General features: G+C 41.4%; 1 long non-coding RNA gene across 1 annotated transcript; it reads right to left on the reverse strand.

Annotated features, from left to right (window-relative positions):
- Positions 1–2196: 2196 nt before the first annotated feature.
- On the reverse strand, positions 2197–7852 carry LOC117512904. The gene is made up of 3 exons (XR_004561414.1): positions 7569–7852; positions 6666–6668; positions 2197–2208 (listed from the first exon to the last, which is right to left on the reverse strand). It is a non-coding gene; the product is annotated as an uncharacterized LOC117512904 (long non-coding RNA).
- Between the last annotated feature and the right edge of the window lie 8573 nt (positions 7853–16425).

Below are 16425 nucleotides of genomic sequence, written 5' to 3' on the forward strand. Positions count from 1 at the left end.
GGCTGCGCAAAGGTGGAGAGCAAGCCGCGCTCCGGTCGGCCATCAACATGCTGAAATGACCAGATCATTTCCAAAGTGAACGCTGTGGTGATGCGGGATCATCGTGTGTCTATCCGGGAAATTGTGGAAGAGGTGGACATCAGCACTTTTTCGGCACATTCCACTGTGACAGAAGATTTGGCCATGAAAAGAGTTGCAGCGAAATTCATGCCGATGGCTTTGGCGCGAAGCTGATGGCGGAGCAAAAGCGCCACTGTGTTGAAGTCTCACAGGACATGTTGTGACATGCCCAGCTCTTCCACAATTTCTCGGCTAGTCACACGACTGAAAAGCCACCGAAAGCCGTCTGAATCTTCCGAATTTTCTGAAATTACAACTTACAAGGCTTCATTTAGAAAAATCCATCGAGAATTATGATGACAGGAAAAAAAAAAAACTCTCAGTAAATTCACCAAATTTCCACACGTTACATAAAACTTTTTTTTTCTACCCAGGCATGTATGGGTTCATTAGAAAGAGCAATTAAAGACCTTTAAAACAAGCCTACTTTTATTCAAATCTGTTAACAAATAGCGACAATAGAGTGAGAAAAGCAGCACAGTTTGTCATAATGTCCCCAAATTTCTTTACATAAAAGTTTTGTTTTTTTTTCCACTCACACATGCATAGGTTCATTGGAAAGGGCTTTCAAAGCGCTTTAAAACAAGCCTACATTTATTAAAATCCATTAAATAGCGCCGCTAGTGCAAAAAAAGCGGTCAGTTTATTATTGATGATTGGTACATCTCCACGCTTAGTAATGGCGCCTTCCTGTCCTGAGCAACACTAATCCGGTGGTTAAGCGCTGACGTAACGCACCACGTAATAAATCTGTTTCCGGGTCCGAAAGACCTCCAAGTTTACAATTAAAGTTATGTCTGTTTGAACCTTTTAAGGATTTACAGTTTAAGTTTAATTTGTGTTTACATTGTGCGCAAACCTCCGTCCCTCCGTTCTCCGCCTCCACCTCCGTTAACCGCATTCATCTGGTTCTATGGTCAGAACACTTAAAACTTTTTTTTTTCTTTTACTTTGCATATTTTATTATGCACAGGTAAAATATACATGTCTGTTTGTTAATAAAAAAAAACTAATTACAATAAACAGGACGTAAAGTAAAAACTTCACTTTCCCCCTGAATGACATGAACAGGAAGCGATCGCAGCTCGCAGCAACTTGAAAATAAAGGAGAAACAACCTGAGCGTCTGACATTTTTACATAGAACAAACGCAGTAACAACATCTAAAAACCCAGTTAATATATCCAGGAGAGTTTTAAGCACAATATACAAAGAGTTTTATGTTGCAATGTTAATGCTGTTGTCCATGTGCAACGGTGTAAGTGCAGCCTGTTCAGATCATCTCAGTGTAGTTCTCAATGTTAATGACAGCGCGCCTTTTTTGTTTGGAGCTGGAAGTTGAAAATCACGATGCGTTACGTCACACTTAACAACCGGATAGATTGAGGCACGCACGCCCATTCCAGTCTATATTTCCATGGTTTCTGCCACTAGTCTTCCGTGTTTTGGCCCGACGCGTCATTCCTATTGGACAACGCGAAGGTACGTCACAGCTACGAGTGTCGAAAGTTGGATTGGATTGAACTTTGACCGCGCTCCAGTCAGAAGCATGGTTTTAGCTCGGCTTTTGATGCGTATAAAAAGCAACGCGTCTCACTGAAAATAATGCTTTTTAGACCAATTTTTGATGCTTCTGACGTGTTCAGTGTGAAAGGCCCTTAATGCTTCAGCTGAACTGTGCTGTTTCTTTTTTTCTCCCTTGTTTCAGAAGCCATAACTGCCAACTGTCTTCTAGTGTTAGCAGAGGTTAGCCTGTAAGCTCGCCATCGTGCTGATAATCATTCGAGTACATTTGTTTAATGAAGCTGCTGTAAATGAAGAAATCATCAAAAATTCATCAAAACATCGATGTAAATTGCGAAGGTGTTTTGCTTCTTTCATCACTGACTTCAAGAAGACCAAGCGTGATCACCCCCCACTCCACATCAATGGCTCTGCTGTGGAGATCGTCAAGAGCACCAAGTTCCTTGGAGTTCACCTGGCAGAGGATCTCACCTGGTCCCTCAACATCGGCACCATAACCAAAAAAGCCCATCAGCGCCTCTACTTCCTGCGAAGCCTGAAGAAGGCACATCTACCATCCCCCATCCTCACTACATTCTACAGAGGAGCCATTGAGAGCATCCTGAGCAGCTGTATTACTGCCTGGTTTGGGAACTGCACCACATCGGATCACAAGTCCCTGCAGCATATTGTGAGAACGGCTGAGAAGATCACTGGTGTGTCTCTCTCCACCATCACGGACATTTACACCACATGCTGCATCCGCAAGGCAATCAGCATTGTAGATAACCACACACACCCCTCACACACTCTCTTCACCCTCCTACCATCTGGAAAAAGGTACCACAGCATCCGGGCCAACACATCCAGACTGTGTAACAGCTTCTTCCCATAAGCCATCAGACTCCTGAACAGCCAGAGTCTGGTCTGATAATTGCACACATCTCACTGACTGATCGAACGGACACACACACACACACACACACACACACACACACACACCTCACCTACAAAGACAATAACAAAACTGAAAAGCTGCTGCTAAAAATAAGTCTGTTTAAAATTATACTCCCTGCACCACCTCCTCCCCACTAATGTGGTCCTGTGTATTTATTGTATATTATTATTATAGAGGAGTGTCTCTCCCTTATTTAGCAGGAGTAGGGGAAAAAACTACAGAGGATCTTCAGACAGCACAAAATCCCAGTTTACTTTAAACCGATTAACACCTTGAGACAGAAATTAGTTCACCCTAAGGACATGATCCCTAGTTACAAACAGAGCAATGTAGTGTATTCTATCAGATGTCAGGAAAACTGTAACAAACACTACGTAGGTGAGACTAAGCAACCTTTACACAAAAGACTATACCAGCACCGCAGAGAGGGCGCCAGTGGACCTCAGTCTGCAGTTCATCTCCACCTTAAAGACACTAACCACACATTTGAGGACAAGGAAGTTAAAATATTAGCCAGAGAGAAGAAATGGTTTGAGAGAGGGGTCAAGGAGGCATTCTTTGTGAAACGTTTGAAACCCAGCCTTAACCGGGGAGGGGGTCTGAGACACGCTTTGTCCCGTTTACAATGGGGTACTCAGGTCAAAGGAGTTTCAGTCTTTTGTTCATGGTAATGAGTCATTCACGTCATCAGGAGAGTCATCAAGGGAGCCATCAAGAAAGGGATCCATCCCATCATTAGGAGGGACAGCTGCCCTGTCATTAGGAGAGTGCTAACTAGAGCACAATAGTTGCTAATTAGAGCTATTGTTTAGTCACTAGCCTACAGCAGTCTGCCTCTCAGTAGGAGGGGTCTGGTTAGGTTTAAAACTCCAGCTTTTGTTGGCTTCTGTTCATTCGTCTCTACAAGAGTCAGACAGAAGTCAGACTTCCAGAGCAAGAATTTTAGCTGAGGAAGCTTCTGCGATTTGAAGCGAAATGTCCTTGCGTCAAGCAACCCAGTCCAGTCGAAGATTCAAGTTTCTCTACTATCTCTACTACAACCCCTGGCAAAAATTATGGAATCACCAGCCTCGGAGGATGTTCATTCAGTTGTTTAATTTTGTAGAAAAAAAGCAGATCACAGACATGACACAAAACTAAAGTCATTTCAAATGGCAACTTTCTGGCTTTAAGAAACACTATAAGAAATCAAGAAAAAAAGATTGTGGCAGTCAGTAACGGTTACTTTTTTAGACCAAGCAGAGGAAAAAAATATGGACTCACTCAATTCTGAGGAAAAAATTATGGAATCACCCTGTAAATTTTCATCCCCAAAACTAACACCTGCATCAAATCACATCTGCTTGTTAGTCTGCATCTAAAAAGGAGTGATCACACCTTGGAGAGCTGTTGCACCAAGTGGACTGACATGAATCATGGCTCCAACACGAGAGATGTCAATTGAAACAAAGGAGAGGATTATCAAACTCTTAAAAGAGGGTAAATCATCACGCAAAGTTGCAAAAGATGTTGGCTGTTCACAGTCAGCTGTGTCTAAACTCTGGACCAAATACAAACAACATGGGAAGGTCGTTAAAGGCAAACATATTGGTAGACCAAGGAAGACATCAAAGCGTCAAGACAGAAAACTTAAAGCAATATGTCTCAAAAATCAAAAATGCACAACAAAACAAATGAGGAACGAATGGGAGTAAACTGGAGTCAACGTCTGTGACCGAACTGTAAGAAACCGCCTAAAGGAAATGGGATTTACATACAGAAAAGCTAAACGATAGCCATCATTAACACCTAAACAGAAAAAAACAAGGTTACAATGGGCTAAAGAAAAGCAATTGTGGACTGTGGATGACTGGATGAAAGTCATATTCAGTGATGAATCTCAAATCTGCATTGGGCAAGGTGATGATGCTGGAACTTTTGTTTGGTGCTGTTCCAATGAGATTTATAAAGATGACTGCCTGAACAGAACATGTAAATTTCCACAGTCATTGATGATATGGGGCTGCATGTCAGGTAAAGGCACTGGGGAGATGGCTGTCATTACATCATCAATAAATGCACAAGTTTACGTTGATATTTGGGACACTTTTCTGATGTTTGAGGATGATGAAATCATTTTTCAAGAAGATAATGCATCTTGCCATAGAGCAAAAACTGTGAAAACATTCCTTGCAAAAAGACACATAGGGTCAATTTCACGACATAGGGTCAATGTCAACGAGCAGATGTGATTTGATGCAGGTGTTAGTTTTGGGGATGGAAATTTACAGGGTGATTCCATAATTTATTCCTCAGAATTGAGTGAGTCCGTATTTTTTTCCTCTGCTTGGTCTAAAAAAGTAACCGTTACTGACTGCCACAATCTTTTTTTCTTGATTTCTTATAGTGTTTCTTAAAGCCAGAAAGTTGGCATTTGAAATGACTTTAGTTTTGTGTCATGTCTGTGATCTGCTTTTTTTCTACAAAATTAAACAACAGAATGAACATCCTCTGAGGCCGGTGATTCCATAATTTTTGCCAGGGGTTGTATTGTATATTATTAGCACCTTGGTCCTGGAGGAACATTGTTTCGTCTCACTATGTACTGTACATGGTTGAAATGACAAAAAAACCACTTGACACACTTGATCATCCATCCACCTCAAGTTCCAAGTGCTGTTTCCTAAGCGAGGCGGAAAGAATTGTACGTGACACCGGGGCAACACACCCACAGATACACACATATACGAGGTCTGTCCGTAAAGTATCGTACCTTTTTATTTTTTTCAAAAACTATATGGATTTCATTCATATGTTTTTACGTCAGACATGCTTGAACCCTCGTGCGCATGCGTGAGTTTTTCCACGCCTGTCGGTGACGTCATTCGCCTGTGAGCACTCCTTGTGGGAGGAGTGGTCCCGCCCCCTCGTCGGATTTTCATTGTCTGGAAATGGCGGAATGAAAAGGACATTTTTTCCATCAGAATTTTTTCAGAAGCTGTTAGAGACTGGCACCTGGAAACCATTCGAAAAATTTATCTGGCTTTCAGTGAAAATTTTACGGGCTTCACAGAGAATAAGGACTTTAACTACAGGTTTAAGGACCCCTTTAAAGGACGGTCGGTGAACTGAGGGCGACACACCCACAGATACACACACTGGAGGCTAGGGGGAGTGCCCGTACCAACCCAGGAGAGGACAAACCCACACACACACACGAGACATAAGACAACACAGACAAGCGGAGAGAGCTTCGAGGCACAGAATTTGCCTCGATCTTTTTTTTTTGTAATCGAGTTATTCGAGTAATGGTTTCAGTCGTAGCTTCAACCTTCCAAGATGGCGGAGCCGCGATGCGCTCGAGGCAGGCCTTTTGCACAGATCTTGCCCATCTAGTAAAGCTGTGGTTTCTCGTCTCTGTCGCCGCTATAGTCTGTGCTCGTTCGTTAATGGTTGAGTAGTAACGTACTACCTATCGTAACTACGTTATTTCGAAGGTTCTTCGTCTCAGTTTCTCTAAGACTTCTTCTGACACACGTTTCGTTAAAACCACCGCTCGACTCAAATACAACGTGCACGTCAGGTGCGAAGCGTAAACATCAGTGACGTTAAACCAACTTTATCAGGCGCAAACCGATCAATAATTTAAAGAGCTGGTGTTATGCTTACCTTAGAGCAGTAAAGTTCTCAAACGCGGTAACTTTGTGTTCAACTGCGCCAATGTACATTTCCGGCTCTGGCTTTTCAGAATAAAAGAAAACGGAAACGAAGGTCAAAACAGAATCACAATCAAATTTATTGTCACGTTCATACAAGGAATTTGGTGTCAGTGGCGGTTCTACACTGAATTACTCCTCGAGACACCTCTACCGCCCCCCCCAAAGAAACCCCACAAAATTTTGCGCAGCCATTTTTTTTTAAAAATTATTAACATTTTAAAAGTAGCCCTGAAATTAAAATTGCCATAAGCCTGCAGGCTACAATATAACTCTCATACAAAACATCAATGAATTGTACATTTGAATAAACACGCCCTTATGTACTAAATATCTGTCGTTAGATGATTTATTAGTCTTTCAGGGAGGAACAATTAGCTCTTTGGTTACTGCCTCCAGTTCTCTGCTTAGTTCTGCCTGGTTAAATTACGCTTTGTCACAAAACAGAGTTGTAGCAAATGGCAAATATTGGTCTTTGAAACTACCTACAGATAAAAACATTCCATTGGCTAAATACAAGTATGAGTCATTCTTCCATTGAAGCATGTGTTAATTTTACACACATTACTACTTTGATATTTGACATTTTCCCCTAAAATATCCACCCCAAAATAACAGAAATTTATGTTTGCACTAGTTAAAGAATTATTTTATTTACCTGTAACTCAGCTTGTCTGGGTGTCTTGGTGGCTTTCCTCACTCTTCTCCTTCTTGCACAGTCACGCAGTTTTTGAGAACTGTCCACTCCACACAAATTTACCACATTGTACCATACTGTTTGTATTTCTTCATAACTGATGTAAATAAAGTTCAAGACATATTCAGTGTCTTGGAAATGTTGATGTATCCGTCTCCTGACTTGTCTGTAGAAAACTGGATGTAAAAGTGATGTGTTATGCTAAAGGGGGCACTTCTCCTCTGTGAGATCAATAAAGTTTATCTTATTTTATTCACATCATTTTGGCATTTGCATTTTTATTTCTTTTAATTCATGATGTAGAAATTACTTTTCACTGTGAGTTTAAATGGCAGATTTTTAGAAATTTTAATATAAAGTCTGAATTTTTGTTTTGGTTTTTTGATGTCCTAAAAATTTCAAAGATGTAAAACCTCAAGGGGGCAATAACTTTTCACAGGGCGCTCTCTTTCTCTCTAATATATACATACATACAAGCATGTGAGAGGCAAATAAAGAAAAATGGTTAAAATGGCCAGGGGTCAAGAGGGTCCTGGTTGGGGAGGGACTAGGACCAGAACATCATCCCCTACATTCTCCACCAAAAACTCTTCAACCAGTGGATGTCCAACTTCCTGACAGACAGGAAGCAGCAGGTGAGGCTGAGGAGCATCACATCCAGCACATGTACAATCAGCACTGGTGCCCCTCAGGGGTGTGTGCTCTCCTCACTGCTCTTTTCCTTCTATACAAACGACTGCATCTCAGGGAACCACTCTGTTAAACTCCTGAAGTTTGCAGACGACACCACCATCATTTGACTCATCCATGATGGTGATGAGGCTGCATACAGACAGGAGGTGGAACAATTGGTCCTCTGGTGTGGTCAGAACATCCTGGAGCTGAACTTACTCAAGACTGTGGAGATGATAGTGGACTAGTGGACCCCCCCCATCCCCATCACTCCCTCCTCCATCCTCAACAACACTGCCTACTGTGGACACTTTCAGGTTCCTGGGATCCACCTTCTCCCAGGATCTGAAGTTGACCTCCCAAAAAGACTCTGTCAGGAAAAAGGCACAGCAGAGGATGTACTTCCTCAGACAGCTCAGGAAGTTCAACCTGCCCCAGGAACTGCTCATCATCTTCTACACATCCACTATCCAGTCTGTCCTGTGCATCTCCATCTCTGTTTGGTTTTCCTCTGCCTCCAAACATGACAGGTGCAGACTTCAAACAACTGTCAGGTCTGCAGGAAAAAAAAAAAAAAAAAAAAATCATCGGAGCCAGCCTGCCCTCCATCCAGGACTTATACCAGTCCAGGTCCAGGAAGCCAGCTGGTAACATCTCTGCAGACCCCTCCCACCCTGAACACACCCTGTTTAAACTCCTCCCCTCTGGTCGACGTTACAGAGCTCTGTACGTCAGAACAACCAGACACAGGAACAGTTTCTTTCCACAGGCCGTCACCCTGTGTGACTCCCAGATGCCAGTGTGGAGTCCTTCCATTACCTGGGGATCACCATCACCCAGGACCTCAAGTGGGAGCTCAACTTCAGCTCTCTCATCAAGGGAGCACAACAGAGGATGAACTTTCTGTAGCAGCTGAGGAAGTTCAATCTGCCGAAAACAATGATGGTGAACTTCTACACTGCCATCATTGAGTCCATCATCTCCTCCTCCATCATCGTCATGTGGTACACTGCTGCCACTGCTAAGGACAGGAGCAGACTGCAGAGTATCATCCATGCAGCAGAAAAGGTGATCGACTGCAATCTGCCATGCCTACAGGACCTGTACACCTCCAGGGCCCTGAGGCGGGCAGGGAAGATTATGGCCGATCCCTCTCACCCAGGACACAAACTTTTTGTTACCCTCCCCTCTGGCAGGGAGCTGAGATCCATCAGGACCATAACCTCAAGACACAAAACCAGCTTCTTTCTTTCTGTAGCTAGACTTATAAAATGCCAGAGACCCCCATTTACCCTGCCCCCCACTCCCACAAAGTACAGATTTGATCATCCCTGTACTGAAAGATACTGTACATCTGCATGCCTTCGCACAGCCCCATTCCACTATATTTATTTGACAGTGAACATAGTTTTGTCTTGACTCCTTTACTTCTTACTGAAGTATCTTTTCTTTTTATTGTTGTTTATGCACCAGTGGCACAAGATCAAATTCCTTTTATTGCCAAGTAAGTGAGAACTTATTTGGCAATAAATTTGATTCTGATTTTTAATTTAATCTGCCAAAAGACTCACTAATTCATACACCTCATGTACAACTTCAATCTGTCTGTTTCACACATTCTTTTTTTTTCTTCTCTTATTGCACATTTATTTTAGTGTTTAATTGTTCCATGTAAGTGCTATGTTAAAGATTGGCCAGCAAAGGTCACCACATTTAATTGTATCAAATGCTTTAAAACAGTGGTTTTCAAACTGTGAGGTGGGGCGCCAGAGTTCTTAAGGGAGGCACAAAAAAGTATCTCTGAGACTAGATGAGAGACTAAATATGCAGGGTTCTCCCCAGACAATGGAACAACGGCGTTGGACCATTATACGAGGTCTATTAGAAAAGCATCCTACCTTTTTATTTTTTAAAAAACTATATGTATTTGATTCATATGTTTTTACATCAGACATGCTTGAACCTTCGTGCACATGCGTGAGTTTTTCCACGCCTGTCGGTGACGTCATTCGCCTGTGAGCACGCCTTGTGGGAGGAGTGGTCCAGCCCCCTCGTCGGATTTTCATTGTCTGAGAAGTTGCTGAGAGACTGGCGCTGTGCTTCATCAAAATTTTTTCCAAAATTGTGAGGCACATCCGAGTGGATACCATTCGACAAATTAAGCTGGTTTTCGGTGAAAATTTTAACGGCTGATGAGAGATTTTGGATTGTTTCGATCGCTGTAAGGACTTCCCACGGAGCGGGACGTCGCGCAGCGCTCCGAGGCGACGTCGTCATCCTGTTTCAAGCTGAAAACCTCCAAATTTAAGCCTCTGTTGACCCAGGACATCGTGAGAGAACAGAGAACTTTCAGAAGAGGTCGGGATCAGCAGTTTATCCGGACATTCCACTGTTAAAGGAGATTTTTTTAATGAAAGACGTGCGGACGGATTGGCGCGTTGGCTCGCAGCCGGCGCAGCGCGCCCGCCACAGGAAAAACACCTCCATGTTGATAACCATTTGTAAAATCCAGGCGGCTTTTGGTGGCTTTCAGTTGAGTGAGTATCTGAGAAATTGTTTAACAGCAGGGCATGTTCCAACTTGTCCTTAAGGCTTCCAACGGAGGTGTTTTTCCTGTGGCGGGCGCGCTGCGCCGGCTGCGAGCCGGAAACAGGATGACGACGTCGGCTCGGAGCGCTGTGCGACGTCCCGCTCCGTGGGAAGTCCTTACAGCGATAGAAACAATCCAAAATCTCTCATCAGCCGTTAAAATTTTCACCGAAAACTAGCTTAACTTGTCGAATGGTGTCCACTCGGATGTGCCTCAGTTTTGGAAAAAAAATTTGATGAAGCACAGCGCCAGTCTCTCAGCAACTTCTCAGACAAAGGAATTGCGATGAGGGGGCTGGACCACTCCTCCCACAAGGCGTGCTCACAGGCGAATGACGCCACCGACAGGCGTGAAAAAAAACTTTTGCATGCCCATGAGTGTTCAAGCTTGGCTGATGTAATCACACGTGATTCAAATCCATATGGTTTTTTAAAAAATAATAAGGTCGGATACTTTTCTAATAGACCTCGTACTGTTATCACAGTGCCGTTATGTTGTGCCCTGGGGAGTTTTCTAATCCAGACAGGCTGTGTTTGTGCTGAACGGACTTGCTGCCTGTTCACCTCTCCCCTGCAGGCAGCGAGCCAAGCAGGGCCACAGTGCAGCTCAGAGCACAGAGTCTGTCAGTGAAAGAACGTCTTCCAATAAAAAGAGCTCCTTCTGCCTGCGTAGCTATGATACGTTCAGAAATTAAGGCTTTATTTTACAGATGAAAGCCTCCATTTTTCCAAAGTTTGAGTCTCTTGTTCTCTCACAAAGACAGAGGAGGAATCAGTGTGAATTTGGACTTAGGTGCTACATGCTGTAAAAAAGCAGCAAAGCAATTTTAATAAATGATCATCTTCACCACACACCCTCAGTAAAACAGTAAAGTGTGAAAAACTGATTCAGAAAGTTTTTCAACCAGGGTTTCATCTATAAAAGAGCAGATTTATTTCTTTACTTCGAGTTACTTCCTACTTTTCATTTTTGTTTTATTATTGTTGTTTATGCACCAGTGACACCAGATTAAATTACTTGTATATGAACTTACTTGGCAATAAATTTGATTCTGATTTGACAATCAAATCAATCCAGGTTCAGCTTTTGTTCAAACAAGACAATTAGGGGTTATATTGTTTTTAAAAGTATGCAATCCCGCTCAAAAATGTTAAGAAAAAAAAAACTAAACTGTCAACATGACAGAAAAACTCTACCTGATTTACTGGATTAAAGGTACAGTGTGTCATTATTGATAAAGAGAGCAAATCAAATATTAATGTTTTTAAACTTTCATTATTTATTTTATTAACTTAGAAACATGCAAAAAAGAACTTTGATATTACGTGTCATTTTTTGTGTATTATTCTTGCTTTCAATGCATCTAAAACCAGCCAAAATGACTCGCAATGCACGGCGCCTCTGGTGATTATTGCTAACAGCACCATTATACTAAAAATTTCTTGGGAGAACCCCGATACAAGTTGACTTAATATTGTTTGTTAAAATGTGCTAGTTATGACAAAAAAATGTAAAAAGACACATAGATGTTTAAATGTTTTTAAAAAGTTTAAAATATGACAAAAGGTAAAAAATAAAAGGATAGAAAGTTCTTTAAAAACACATTTAGAATGTTTGAAAAGGGTGCAAAATGTGTGAAAGAATAAAAAGTTCCTTAAAAACATGTTTAAAATGTTTACAAAAGCTGTAAAATGTGTAAATACATAGACACACAAATATATTTAAAGTGTGGGTTAAAATGTGTAAAAGAAGAGAAAGAAACATACAGATGCTGAAATTGTGTGGATGTGTGTCGGGGGCTGTTGCAGCTATTTATTTGTTCTCGGGGGGGGGGGGGGGGGGGGCGGCTCACTCTCCCACTTTGAAAACCCCTGCTTTAAAACACTGAACCATTTTAACACAATTGCTTCATATTGATTCAATGGTTCAGTGTCCGTTACTAATAATTAGCAATAAAATGCATCAGCGACCAGTAATTATTGACGTATGTGCACAGACAGACTTACAATCATGAATACTTGCTAACCAGGACGTTAAATAACGTGCGACTAACTTACTGAAGAAAGAAGCAGAGTAACTGACCTGAACCTCACAGCGTCCAGTCCCACGGCCACCAGTCTGCTTTTCTGTCGATGTTCCTGGCATCCAAATCACCGCACATTTTAACTCATTTTGTTTGGCTTGGCATGATTACAAACCGAGGTTTAGTTGTTTGTATTTTTTTTAGTTTGACTGCTTTACAGCCAGTCACGCCCATTTACGGTAGCACTGTATTAGCACGATTGCTGCAAATTGTTTTTTTTTTTTTTTGTTTGACTGCTTTACAGCAAGTCACACCCATTTACAGTAGCACTGTATTAGCATGATTGCTGTAAATTGTTTTTTACAACATCTAATGTGCACTTTATAAACAGACTGATTTATATCTCATATAAAAGACGGCAGAAATTTTAAAATGCGTAAATACGCAAAAATGCCAATTCTCACATACCTTTTATATATGAGTAACGTTGCAACCACAGCTCTTATTGTGTCAGTCGTGTTCTCACAAGAGGAAAGAAATCTTTCAAGGATGGTGAGATTGTAAAAGAAACATTCATGGAAGCCACAGATGTGCTCTTTGCTGATTTTGCGCTGCGGTGGTTTGAATCATATTTGTCTAATAGATTACAATTTGTTCATGTAAATGGGGAATCTTCTTCACAGACTAGTTAATTATGGAGTTCCACAAGGTTCTGTGCTAGGACCAATTTTATTCACTTTATACATGCTTCCCTTAGGCAGTATTATTAGACGGTATTGCTTAAATTTTCATTGTTACGCAGATGATACCCAGCTTTATCTATCCATGAAGCCAGAGGACACACACCAATTAGCTAAACTGCAGGATTGTCTTACAGACATAAAGACATGGATGACCTCTAATTTCCTGCTTTTAAACTCAGATAAAACTGAAGTTATTGTACTTGGCCCCACAAATCTTAGAAACATGGTGTCTAACCAGATCCTTACTCTGGATGGCATTACCCTGACCTCTAGTAATACTGTGAGAAATCTTGGAGTCATTTTTGATCAGGATATGTCATTCAAAGCGCATATTAAACAAATATGTAGGACTGCTTTTTTGCATTTACGCAATATCTCTAAAATCAGAAAGGTCTTGTCTCAGAGTGATGCTGAAAAACTAATTCATGCATTTATTTCCTCTAGGCTGGACTATTGTAATTCATTATTATCAGGTTGTCCTAAAAGTTCCCTAAAAAGCCTTCAGTTAATTCAAAATGCTGCAGCTAGAGTACTGACGGGGACTAGAAGGAGAGAGCATATCTCACCCATATTGGCCTCTCTTCATTGGCTTCCTGTTAATTCTAGAATAGAATTTAAAATTCTTCTTCTTACTTATAAGGTTTTGAATAATCAGGTCCCATCTTATCTTAGGGACCTCGTAGTACCATATCACCCCAATAGAGCGCTTCGCTCTCAGACTGCAGGCTTACTTGTAGTTCCTAGGGTTTGTAAGAGTAGAATGGGAGGCAGAGCCTTCAGCTTTCAGGCTCCTCTCCTGTGGAACCAGCTCCCAATTCAGATCAGGGAGACAGACACCCTCTCTACTTTTAAGATTAGGCTTAAAACTTTCCTTTTTGCTAAAGCTTATAGTTAGGGCTGGATCAGGTGACCCTGAACCATCCCTTAGTTATGCTGCTATAGACGTAGACTGCTGGGGGGTTCCCATGATGCACTGTTTCTTTCTCTTTTTGCTCTGTATGCACCACTCTGCATTTAATCATTAGTGATCGATCTCTGCTCCCCTCCACAGCATGTCTTTTTCCTGGTTCTCTCCCTCAGCCCCAACCAGTCCCAGCAGAAGACTGCCCCTCCCTGAGCCTGGTTCTGCTGGAGGTTTCTTCCTGTTAAAAGGGAGTTTTTCCTTCCCACTGTAGCCAAGTGCTTGCTCACAGGGGGTCGTTTTGACCGTTGGGGTTTTACATAATTATTGTATGGCCTTGCCTTACAATATAAAGCGCCTTGGGGCAACTGTTTGTTGTGATTTGGCGCTATATAAAAAAAATTGATTGATTGATTGATTGATTGATTTTAAAAATTGAAAGGAGATTGTGTCTGCTCTTCAGGATGTGCAGCTGTCAAGTAATTCGGTTAAACGGCAATGCGAGGGAATGGCAGAGGATGTTAGCAACTGTGGAACGATATTGAGACACATGAGTGTTTTTCTCTCCAGTTTGATGAATCCACTGATGCTGTCGATGTGGCTCAGCTATGTTTTCATTAGAATATTTTTTGACAATATGAAAGTAAAAGAAGAGCTGCTGACCCTTTTGCCTTTGAAAGGGCACACGAGAGGCACAGATACTTTTCAAGCTTTTATGGAATTTGTTAATAAGAGCCAGCTGCCCCTCTTCAAACTCGTCTCCATTATAGTCCGGCGGCTAAGGGTCAAATTTTAGGGGAATCATGCACTTTTTTTTACAAAAGCGCAAAAACTTTATCAGAGGTACCTTATAGTGTCCTGAAGTATATAAGATCGGGAGACATTGAATCCATAAACGTCTACACTCTAAAAACTTGGGTTTAAGAGAATAACCATTTTCAGCCTTCTACAGCATATAATTCATGACAAACTCTTATCCAAATGTCTATTTAAGTTATGAAAAATGTATTAAGGCTAAGTAGGGATGCTTCAAATGTACTTCAGTGTGCTTACACTCTTAGAAAAAGCGTTAATCTAGGGAAAGTGACTAAATATTGTATAACTCGTGAATATCAATATACCTATGCAATATAGCTGTTTGCGAGCATAGGGCAAAGGCAAGATGCTACTCATGCACTCTAACATATTTACACTCTAAAATAACAACAGTGTTTGAACAGAAAGAAATGCTTTTTTATTAATTACAAGAAATCAATTTTGTTTTATGGCCATAACCATTTAGTTTACAATTTAAAACACTCAGTTTACCTTATGCTATATCTTCCATAACATAAAATCATGACTCTATATTTAATTTACTTAAAGTGACTGAAAGCTGTTTTCATGCATAGAAAAAGAAAGTATGCTACAAATGCACTTAAACATAGTTTACACTCTTTAAAAAAATGGTAAATTAATGTTACAATTTAACCTCTTTCCATTTTGAAACATACCACCCTGCTAATGTATAAGGATGTACGACGACGTATGACGCCGCACGACGGACGATACATGATCACATAAGCTCAGTATAGCTTTGCACTAGTTGCAGTAGACATTCTCTACAGCTTAACAAGGTCCAATCTTGATCACTGGCCCCCTACATAATAACCATATGATCGTATTGTCATATGAATAGCAAAATATACACTGTAGTATAACCATGCAAACACCCTTTTAAAAAAAGCAGGATACAGAGCTAAAATCAAATGTCTCCCGCTTGGAAATGACTTAATATAACCTAAAGAGTCCCTGGACAAAGTTTGGCGCTTTTGTAAAAAAGTGCACGATTCTATCCCTTAACTGCTGGACTATTACAACTGATGGGGCTCCAGCGATGGTTGGACGTACTGCTGGGTTCATCGGATTGTGCAAACTGTGTGACTCTTTCCAGGATTTCCTCATGTACTATTGTATAATTCACCAGCAAGGGTTGAGTGGGAAGACGTGATGATGTGGCTAACAAGATTACATGCACTGTTTGAGCCAGGAGTCTGCAGAGGTGATTATTCCGTGCACAGCTGGAAGAGACAGGTGCAGAGCAGACAGATCTGCTGCTGTACACAAACTGGCTCTTTTCTTACCGATCTAACTGACAAGCTCAATAACTTGAATCTAGAGCTGCAAGGTTAAAAACATGATCAGCTCCGTGAACATGTTTAATAACAAGTTACACCTGCTATCAAGTAGGTTGCAACAGTGTGACCTGCAGAACTTTCCACACATGGACACAGAACTTAAGCATCAGGACAAAGACTGGGCAGAGCTTGAGAGTGCACGTTATGATCGCGTGCAGAGCATCTTGTCAGAATTTGACATGCACCTTATTAACTTTGCATCTATTGAGCATGTTGTCAGTTTTCTCTATTTTCCATTTGGGGAAACTATAGATGTGAACTGTATAACATCCAAAGTGTCACCAGTCTTGGACTGTGCTATTGAGAATGAGATCCTCCCACTGAAAATGACAGTGAACTCAAATCCA

This window comes from Thalassophryne amazonica, chromosome 6 (genome assembly GCF_902500255.1).
Source record: "Thalassophryne amazonica chromosome 6, fThaAma1.1, whole genome shotgun sequence".
NCBI classification, from domain to species: Eukaryota; Metazoa; Chordata; class Actinopteri; order Batrachoidiformes; family Batrachoididae; genus Thalassophryne; species Thalassophryne amazonica.